The sequence below is a fragment of the Salvelinus namaycush genome, chromosome 11 (assembly GCF_016432855.1).
Source record: "Salvelinus namaycush isolate Seneca chromosome 11, SaNama_1.0, whole genome shotgun sequence".
NCBI lineage: Eukaryota > Metazoa > Chordata > Actinopteri > Salmoniformes > Salmonidae > Salvelinus > Salvelinus namaycush.
This window is the reverse complement of record NC_052317.1, coordinates 35,861,469-35,873,298: the sequence shown is the minus strand read 5'-3', so window position 1 is coordinate 35,873,298 and position 11,830 is coordinate 35,861,469.

The window sequence follows — 11,830 nt, the reverse complement described above, 5'->3', positions numbered from 1 at the left end:
GCCACTGGTCCCAGGTCAGTTTTAAAGTCCCTGTGAATCCTATGAGGATACAAACACTGCCCACGCCTTCCTCTAGATGTCAGTAAGAGGTGACAATTTGAATGGAGTCGATTGCGCAATCAGGGCCTGTATAAAAGGCCAAAGACCGGATGTACCGTTCTTTTCCTGCTGCGCCTGACGCACGATGGACGTCGGACCTGCTCTCTTTCCAAGCTTGGGTTTAGCCAGTAATATATCGCCTCTCATGTTTTTACTCGTTATAGGTGTTAAAAACATCATAAGGTAGTTAATTTAAACCGTTTTATAGCAATTTATATCCGTTTAGTGCGATTTTGAGGCATTGCTTTGTGTTGCACTTTGAAGCGCCGGGCACGTTTCGGGGTCCCGGTCGAACGTTAGTGGGCATTTCGACGGACAAGAGGACATCTTTCGACCAAAAGAAGATTAGACCCAAGAAAGGATACATTGCCCAAGATTCTGATGGAAGATCACCTCATAGTAAGAAATATTTAAGATGATAAATCGTTGTTCTGTCGAAAAATTTTAAACGCATATTCCGCCATTTTTTTTGGTATAGCTTCGCTTGGCGAACCCTGTATTGCACAGTAAGGATAATTTTAGAAATGTAATTCAGCGATTGCATTAAGAACTAATTTGTCTTTCGATAGCTGTCCAACTTATATTTTTTTAGTCAAGTTTATGAATAGTTATGCATGAGACAAGATCACTGTTAAAGATGGCGCCCGACATTTTCAGGCTAGTTTTGCTAGTATTGTCATTGTATAACCACGGTTTTTTGTGGCTAAATATGCACATTTTCGAACAAACTCTATATGTATGTTGTAATATGATGTTACAGGAGTGTCATCGGAAGAATTCTGAGAAGGTTAGTGAAAAAATTTATATATTTTGGCGATGATTACGTTATCGCTCTCTTTGGCTTGAATCAATGCTCGGGTAACGTTTGCACATGTGGTATGCTAATATAACGATTTATTGTGTTTTCGCTGTAAAACACTTAGAACATCTGAAATATTGTCTGAATTCACAAGATCTGTGTCTTTCCATTGCTGTGAGCTGTGTATTTTTAAGAAATGTTTTATGATTAGTAATTAGGTAATACACGTTGCTCTGTGTATTTATTCTAGTCGAGTTGTGATGGTGGGTGCAATTGTAAACTATAATTTCTACCTGAAATATGCACATTTTTCTAACAAAACCTATCCTATACAATAAATATGTTATCAGACTGTCATCTGATGAGGTTTTTTCTTGGTTAGTGGCTATCAATATCTTTATTTGGCCGAATTGGTGATAGCACCTGATGGAGTAAGAAACTGATGGAGTTAGAAAAGTGGTGTCTTTTGCTAACGTGGTTAGCTAATAGATTTACATATTTTGTCTTCCCTGTAAAACATTTTAAAAATCGGACATGTTGGCTTGATTCACAAGATGTGTACCTTTCATATGCTGTATTGGACTTGTTAATGTGTGAAAGTTAAATATTTAAAAAAAAAAAAATTTTGAATTTCGCGCCCTGCACTTTGAGCTGGATGTTGTCATAGGTGTACCGACCTCGGGCTTGCAGCCATAATTAAAGCCCCCAGCTACAATAAATGCGGCATCAGAATATGCGGTTTATAGTTCGCACATAGTCCAGTGTAGTTCCTTGAGAGCCTTGCGGTGTCGGCTTGGGGGGAATATACAGTGGTTCCTCCTTTAAAAGTTCCGAGCTTGCACCGCGGGACTTAGAGGTACCCAGTGTCACGGATTCATTGCTCCAGACCACAACAAGGGGGAGTTAGAGCACTCATTATGCATTTGGGTCCCAAGGTTTTATATGACCAATCATATCGAGTGGTTCCAATGACGAATTTTGATGTGAGCCACCCTTGCCTTGTGGCCTTCTTCAACAAAGATGGCTGACAAAACATTACGGTTGAACCAGATGTAAGTTGTTATAACATCATAACGAGTCAAGCAAAAAATGTACAATTGAGAGGAATATGTCAGTTAACCTTTCTCGCCCCGGGGTTCCGCTAGCGGAACACCCACAACATTCTGCTGCCTTCGCAGCGCGCGAAATTCAAAAATATTTTTTAGAAATATTTAACTTCCACACATTAACAAATCCAATACAGCAAATGAAAGATAAACATCTTGTGAATCCAGCAAACATGTCCGATTTTTTTAATGTTTTACAGCGAAAACACAATATATATTTATGTTAGCTCACCACAATAGCCAAACACACAACGCCATGTTTTCACCCCCAACATAGCTTTCACAAAACCCACAAATAGAGATAAAATTAATCACTAACCTTTGAACAACTTCATCAGATGACAGTCTTATAACATCATGTTATACAATACATTTATGTTTTGTTCCAAGATTTGCATATTTATAGGTATAAATCGTAGTTTTACATTGCAGCCACCGTCACAAATAGCACCAAAACAGCCAGAATAATTACAAAGAGCAACGTGAAATAAATAAATACTCATTATAAAACATTTATGAAAAATACATGTTGTACAGCAAATGAAAGATAAACATCTTGTGAATCCAGCCAATATTTCCGATTTTTTAAGTGTTTTACAGCGAAAACACAATATATATTTATGTTAGCTCACCACAATAGCCAAACACACAACGCCATTTATTCACCGCTAACATAGCTTTCACAAAACCCACAAATAGAGATAAAATTAATCACTAACTTTGAACAACTTCATCAGATGACAGTCTTATAACATCATGTTATACAATACATTTATGTTTTGTTCGAAAATTTGCATATTTATAGCTACAAATCCTGGTTTTACATTGTGAATACGGTGCCAGAATGCACCAAATTGTCCGGAGAAATTTTGGACAGTCATGTAATCTAACCAAAAAACTCATCATAAACTTTACTAAAAAATACATGTTGTACAGCAAATGAAAGATACACTGGTTCTTAACTTTTACTGCCTCCCAAACCCGGATCCGGGAGCACCCCCCACCCCCCCCCACACTGATTAGCATAGCTAGCATAGCTTCACAAGTAAATAGTAGCATCTAAATATCATTAAATCACAAGTCCAAGACACCAGATGAAAGATACAGATCTTGTGAATAAACCCATCATTTCTGTTTTTTAAAATGTTTTACAGGGAAGACACAATATGTAAATCTATTAGCTAACCACGTTAGCAAAATACACCACTTTTCTAACTCCATCAGTTTCTTACTCCATCACTAGCTATCACCAATTCGGCCAAATAAAGATATTGATAGCCACTAACCAAGAAAAAACCTCATCAGATGACAGTCTGATAACATATTTATGGTATAGGATAGGTTTTGTTAGAAAAATGTGCATATTTCAGGTAGAAATCACAGTTTACAATTGCACCCACCATCACAACTCGACTAGAATTACTACAGAGAGCAACGTGTATGACCAATTTACTCATCATAAAACAGTTCATAAAAATAGACAAAGCATAGCAATGGAAAGACACAGATCTTGTGATTTCAGACAATATTTCAGATTTTCTAAGCGTTTTACAGCGAAAACACAATAAATCGATAAGTTAGCATACCACATGTGCAAACGTCACCCCAGCATGAATTCAAGCCAAAGGGAGCGATATCGTTATCATCGCCAAAAGATATAAATTTTTTCACTAACCTTTTCAGAATTCTTCCGATGACACTCCTGTAACATCATATTACAACATACATATATTGTTTGTTCGAAAATGTGCATATTTAGCCATAAAAAACCGTGGTTATACAATGAAAATAGTAGCAAATCAAGCCTCAAAATGTCGAACGCCATCTTTCAGAGTGATCTAGTTTAATCGAAAGCTAATCATATACTTGACTAAAAAATACAGGGTTGACAGGAATCGAAAGACAAATTAGTTCTTAATGCAATCGCTGATTTACATTTCTAAAATTATCCTTACTGTGCAATACAGGGTTCGCCAAGCGAAGCTATACCAAACAAAATGGCGGAATATGCGTTTAAAATATTTCGACAGAACAACGATTTATCATATTAAATATTTCTTACTATGAGGTGATTTTCCATCAGATTCTTGGGCAATGTATCCTTTCTTGGGTCTAATCTTCTTTTGGTCGAAAGATGTCCTCTGTCCGTCAATGCCCACTAACGTTCGACCGGGACCCCGAAACGTGCCCGGCGCTTCAAAGAGCATCACATAGAACTTCCTCAAAATCACACTAAACGGATATAAATTGCTATAAAACGGTTTAAATTAACTACGTTATGATGTTTCTAACTCCTATATCGAATTAAATTACAGACGGATACATTTCACGTTGATAACCGAGCCTTTGAAAATGGCATCCTGAGGTCCTCTTCTGCGTAATGGTCAGAGTCGAAAGGGGGGCTACCCTCACTCCTTGGCCTTTTATAACCTCTGAGAGCTACGCAGAAAGCCCATTCCACTTCTCATTGGTTACTGACATCCAGGGGAAGGCGGGTGCAGTTCATGTCGTTCCATAGGATACACACAGACCTTAAAAACTGATCTGAAACCAGAGCTTCGCTCTCAGACCTTCGCACTATCTGTCATGGATTTCGCTGTAGAAAGAGTTCTGGGTCACCCACAGACATAATTCCAACGGTTTATGAAACTAGAGAGTGTTTTCTATCCAATAGAATTAATAATATGCATATTGTACGAGCAAGAATTGAGCACGAGGCAGTTTAATTTGGAGACGACAAAATGCTAATTCGAAACAGCACCCCCTGTAGTCGCAAGAGGTTAATGCAACCGCTGTGTTAGATTTAAAAAAATAACTTTAGTACAAAGTACAGCATGCAATATTGTGAGACAGCGCCCAGCAATTCTCCGCCATTTTGGAGCCAACATACACCACAAAAATACGAAATAACATCATAAATATTCTCTTACCTTTGATGATCTTCCATCAGAATGTAGTGCAAGGAGTCCTATTTCCACAATCGTTGTTTTGTTTTAGAATGTCCATTTCCTCTGTCGAATTAGCAACTTTGGCTAGCATTGTGAAGGGCACATGTCCATCAACTCTTGGCGCATGGAACGAAAAATTCCAAAAGTCACAATAAACGTTGAATAAACTGGTCAAACTCGGTTGAAAATCCATCTTTATGATGTTTTTCTCATATGTATCCAATAAATTCCAAGACGGAGCATTTCGTCGTGTATACCTAACGCATTTCAGAAGACAATGTGGGGTTCCCTGGTGCGCGGCTAAATACTGCCAATAGGGCGGACCTGTCACTCCAAAAGCTCTCATTCGGTCTCACATCAAGCTAGACACCCCATTCAACATTCTACTGCCTGTTGACATCTAGTGGAAGGCGTATGAAGTGCATACAGATCCATAAATAAAAGGCAATTGAATAGGCAAAGCCTGACACAGAGCCCCATTTTCAGAATTTTCACTTCGTGTTTGGAAGTTTGCTGCCAAATGAGTTCTGTTTTACTCACAGATATAATTCAAACAGTTTTAGAAACTTCAGAGTGTTTTCTATCCAATAGTAATAATAATATGCATATCGTATGATCTAGAACAGAGTACGAGGCCGTTTAATTTGGGCACGATTTTTTCCCAAAGTGAAAATAGCGCCCCCTATTCACTAACAGGTTAATGTAGAGAAAGGTTTGTGCATATTTTTTTGTCATAAAGTTGATTTACGAAAATCCCTATTTAGCAAGTAATCTGACTAGCTAACATTAGCCAGCTAGCTAGTGTTAGGAGAATGCATTTGTAACTCGTGTTGTTTAATGTTTTAGGGACTCCTGAGAAAACCAGCAAACCAGGCTGTGTTCTTGTGAAACAATGGATGTAAAGAAACTAGCTAGCTATAGCATTTACTGCAAATTGAAAGTACAATTGTGTAAGCTTGCCTTGCAATGCAGCTGAAGTAACATAGCTAGCTAACTATATACTTGCTTATTGTGTAGTGGAGGATAAAAATAACTGAATGCCTATGGATGTGTAGCTAGCTACAGTATGTAGCCGATATGTGTATGGACCCTAAAACATTAGGTTCTGAACTAATATTCATACCAATCTATGAACCTCAACTATCATAGTTGTTCTGTCAACTTCAAGTCTGAATGGCATTAATGAAGCCTATGGATAGAGTAGAATTTAATATTTTACTGTGCCAAGGATGCAAGTCCTATATACACATGTACTGTAGTTATTACCACGCATGAGATTCCCACATCGTAGCCTGTACATTGAATATATTCACTGATCATGTACTCTTCCTTGGCAAATAAAGGTGTGGTTCAGATATGAATCTCTGAGACATTATTTTTCAGTCATATCAAACTCCATTATTTTAATGATGCTGTGTCTGCATGTATGTATTACAATTATACACTTCAACAGTGTTTACCACTCCTGCTCCTGGGACATCAATGATTACACATTGTAACTATGCAATAGATTAGAAACATGATTGATTTGTAATTCATATTTACAGAAAACGAAAACTAGCATATCTAACTCCCTTCATCTGGATTAATCTGAGGACACAGGATAGTATTTCAATGAGATACTCAATTTCAACCAGTGGAGAATGTGAAACGCTTTATTGAAAGAAGTTCATTATCCAGGTGATATAAATACATAAATGCATTATAATTATGATAATTGTAATATTATAAATACAAGTTCAATCTGTATTTCAATGGACATATGGTGTGCATTATAAAACAAGGAAGAAAGACGAGGTGGGGAGAGAGGTGTAGAAGACAGAAAGGGAAAGATATGATTCATGAATTACAGTGCTACAATAATATTCTCTCAGTTCATCAGAATTGCGATGTCTCCTAACCAGCCTTGGGCCCCCAGTTGGCCCGAAGGTTATCTTAAGAGCGGTTGAGGTGGCAATGACGGGACTGGCTTCATCTCTCACATCAAAACATTCCTGCAGACGAGAGCATGATTAAGCCTTGTTTTTTTTATTCTAACACGGTCAGTCATCTTAAATCAGAAGGTGAAATGCAGAACTGACCTTGGATCATTAACTCTGGGACTACTACATGTCTGTCTGTATTTCAATGTAAAGCATCTATTTAATAATACTTCCTGTTGATCCGACCAAGTGACATCTCACCTATGATCATGCTGTGCCCTCTGTGTCAGCCAGTTCAGATGCGGAAGGTGAACATCTGGCAATATCTACATTTTCGACCCCTTGGTCAGCTCGCTCTCTGAAAGTAAAGAAAACAGCTTATTTTTATAGATATGAAAACAATAACTGAGATATGACCGTTCAATCTAAAGCAGCAGATGTCATTTTCAGGATACGTCAATACAGCCCAGTGCTGCCTACCTGAGATGCCATCTTCGTAGGTGTCCGCTTTGACTTCCTTTGTGTGGGAAAAAAAGTTGCTTTCAGAACAATAATTTTTGATTGAAAATAAAAAAGGTTTTGCTCTCGACAAAAAGACACAAATGTACCGCCATAGCATATAACAATTTCCCTGTGAATAACCATACCTTCATACAAATGTGCTACTGTATGCAGAATTCTTGACGCACAACCAAAGATGCTGCCATATCCTGCCAGAACGCCCACAAGCGAGCAACTCAGGAGTAGAATGAATACGTGTGGAAGAGGGAAAGGAATGAGAGGGGAACAGCAATTTCTTGCAAGTTGGGGAGGAGGGCTAATAGCTGAAAAATAGACTATTCAACCTTTACTAAAGAATAGTCTAATAGCCGAGCTAGGTGTGAAAACCCCCCCTCCTATCACAGGACCATGGGGTAGCTTGCTACTCAATGTTATAAAGTAATGACTTTTCAAATAAGTTACCTTACACGTTACCTTACATGTTGGCTGACAATTTGTTAGCTATGCTGTCCTTACGAAACACATAATATATCATTACAGCAGTATGTACCGGTATGTTAGCTAGCTACCTAACGTTAGTCGTTATACATCAAACTTGCCAGTGTATTAACTATGAGCTATCTAACTACCCAACGTTTATTGATTTGATTATTCTTGTCATTCTTAGTTTAGCTAAATGGTATAGTCGTTGTGCTTTCTCAATGGACATTCGGGTGCTTTCTTAAATTCGCTCTGGCTATCTATAGGCTGGACAATAGAACGAGTCAAAATTCACCCAAGGCTGAAAAATGGCTTTAGAACGTTGACTAAACTGGAACACTAGCGCGAGCCCATAGGAAACAATGGGAAGACCGCAGAGTTCCAATATTATTTTTGTTGTTTACATTTTGTTGTTTACATTTTAACTATAAAACAATGTGAGCCGGTCTCATTGCCAACAATAGCGAAGCAGGCACTCTGACGTTGAACAATAAGCTGGGAATAGAACGTTCGGAAGGCGAGTTGGTGCCACGGTGGTCAATAGAACAAATAGGAGTTGGCAGGGTGAAAAATGCACTAAAATAAGGCCTGTTTTTTCATGATTACTTCCAAATGATGGAAGCTGCTGGGAAATATGGTCATATTATGAAACTGGGCTCCACGGCAGATGTAGAAAGTAAACATCCGCACCTCGATGGTGTTAACTGTGCTTATGTCTGCGTAATGAAAAAGTAGGGAAAAAATAAAAACGTCGGACTATTTCTGGTCTAGCGATTGATGACAAATGAGCATGCTGCCCAGACTTAGATAAATACAAAGAGGAGATTCTCCTGATTAAAATGGTGTCTGTGTAACAGTTTTGCTTCCGTCCCTCTCCTCGCCACTACCTGGGCTCAAACCAGGGACCCTCTGCACACATAGACAACAGCAACCCTCGAAGCATCATTACCCATCGCTCCATAAAAGCTGCAGCCCTTGCAGAGCAAGAGGAACAACTACTTTCACGTCTCAGAGTGAGTGACGTCACCGATTGAAACGTTATTAGCGCGCACCCCGCTAACTAGCTAGCCATTTCACACCGGTTACACCCGACTAGAAAAAAAACAAAATATACACATTGCGAGATATTTGGCAAAATAGACAGACATGCCTATATTTTCTCGATAGGAAACAATGGGAAGACCGCAGAGTTCCAATATTATTTTTGTTGTTTACATTTTGTTGTATACATTTGAACTATAAAACAACGTGAGCAGGTCTCATTGCCAACAATAGCAAAGCAGGCATTGTGACGTTGAACAATAAGATGGGAATAGAACGTTCGGAAGGCGAGTTGGTGCCACGGTGCTCAATAGAATGAATAGGAGCTGGCAGGGTGAAAAATGCACTAAAATAAGGCCTGTTTTTTCGCAACGGCAAGCAGCTGGAAAATATGCTCATATTATGAAACTGGGCTCCACGCTAACTAGCTAGTCATTTCACACAATTTGGCTTAATTAATTTGATTAACTTCTACTTCATCACAATCCCGGATCCGGGAGCACCCCCATCAGTAAAAAAGCTGACTAGCATAGCCTAGCATAGCGTCACAAGTAAATACTAGCATCTAAATATCATTAAATCACAAGTCCAAGACACCAGATGAAAGATACACATCTTGTGAATCCAGCCATCATTTCTGATTTTTAAAATGTTTTACAGGGAAGACACAATATGTAAATCTATTAGCTAACCACGATAGCAAAAGACACAACTTTTTTTTTTTTCACAATTTTTTTCCTGCATAGGTAGCTATCACAATTTCGACCAAATAAAGATATAAATAGCCACTAACCAAGAAACAACTTCATCAGATGACAGTCTGATAACATATTTATTGTATAGCATATGTTTTGTTAGAAAAATGCGCATATTTCAGGTATAAATCATAGTTTACCATTGCAGCCACCATCACAACTCTCACCAAAGCAACTAGAATAACTACAGAGACCAACGTGAATTACCTAAATACTCATCATAAAACATTTATGAAAAATACACAGCGTACAGCAAATGAAAGTAAAAGATCTTGTGAATCCAGCCAATATTTCAGATTTTTTAAGTGTTTTACAGCGAAAACACAATATAGCATTATATTAGCTTACTACAATAGCCAACCACACAACAGCATTGATTCAAGCCAACAATAGCGATAACGAATAAACCAGCAAAAGATATTAATTTTTTCACTAACCTTCTCAAACTTCTTCAGATGACAGTCCTATAACATCATATTACACAATACATATAGAGTTTGTTGGAAAATGTGCATATTTAGCGGCACAAATCGTGGTTATACAATGAGAATAGTAGCCAAGCTGCCAACAATATGTCGGGAGAAATCTTGGGAGAGGCACCTAATCTAATCAGTAACTAATCATAAACTTGACAAAAAAATACAGGTTGGACAGCAAATGAAAGATACATTAGTTCTTAATGTAATCGCTGTGTTAGATTTTTAAAATTAACGTTACTACGACATACAGCGTGCGTTAAAGCGAGACCGCACTGAAATTAATGGTGGAATAGGAGTTTTACATTTTTCAACAGAACAACGAATTAACATCATAAATACTTCTTACTTTTTGATGAGCTCCCATCAGAATCTTGGGCAAGTTGTCCTTTGTCCAAAATAATTGTTGCTCGGTTGTAGATTGTCGCCTTCAACTTTGGAATTAGCAGTAAACATTAGCCATGTGGCCCAGACGTGCCCAACTCACTAGAACGCAGCACAAATAAATATCCGAAAATCGCAATATACTGATATAAACTGATATAACTCGGTTTAAAATAACAACATTATGATGTCTTTAACACCTATATCGAATAAAATCAGAGCCGGATATATCTAAGGGCTATAACGGGAGCTTTCTAGAACGCCATCCTGAGGTCTGTCTTGCGTCATGGCGAATGAAGGAAAGAGAGGACCCCACGTTGCCAGTCCATTTATATGGCCTCAGATCTGCCTAGCAATTCCATTCCAATTCTCACTATTTGCTGACATCCAGGGAAGGCGTATGCAGTGCATCTCAACCAATAGAAGACATGCAAATTAATAAACCGACCTCAGAACAGCCTGGCTGATTTCAGATTTCTCACTTGCTGACAGGAAGATTGCTCCAACTCGAGTTCTGTTTTACTCACAGATATAATTCAAACTGTTTTAGAAACTATAGAGTGTTTTCTATCCAATTGTCACGTTCCTGACCTGTTTTCTGTTGTTTTGTATGTGTTTAATTGGTCAGGGCGTGAGTTGGGGTGGGTAGTCTATGTTATGTGTTTTCTATGTTGGGTTAATGGTTTGCCTGGTATGGTTCTCAATTAGAGGCAGGTGTGTGTCGTTTCCTCTGATTGAGAGCCATATTAAGATAGGTTGTTCTCACTGTTTGTTGGTGGGTGGTTGTTCCTGTGTCTGTGTATACCACATGGGACTGTTTCGTTTGTTCGTTCATTTTAGGTAGTCTGTTCCTGTTCGTGCGTTCTTCGTCTATATGTAAGTTTGTTTGTTTCAGGTCTGTTGCCTTCGTTTATTGTTTTGTAGTTTGTTCTAGTGTTTTGTCAGTGTTTCGTCTGTTAAATAAATTCAGTATGTATTCATCACCCGCTGCGCCTTGGTCCGTTCAATCACCACAAGACGAACGTTACACCAATAGTAATAATAATATGCATATTGTACGAGCAAGAATTGAGTACGAGGCAGTTTAATTTGGGAACTAAATTTTTCCAAAGTGCAAACAGCACCCCCTATTGAGAAAATGTTAAGGAAGTTCAGCGTTTCCTGGGCTTCACTAACTTTTACCGCAAGTTCATCAAGAACTTCAGCTTGCTGGCAGCCCCTCTCTCAGCTTTAACCAAGGGTGGCAACGCAAGGTTTCTGTGGGGAGAAGAAGCTGAGACGGCCTTCCAAGGACTCAAGCAGCGCATCCTCTCTGCTCC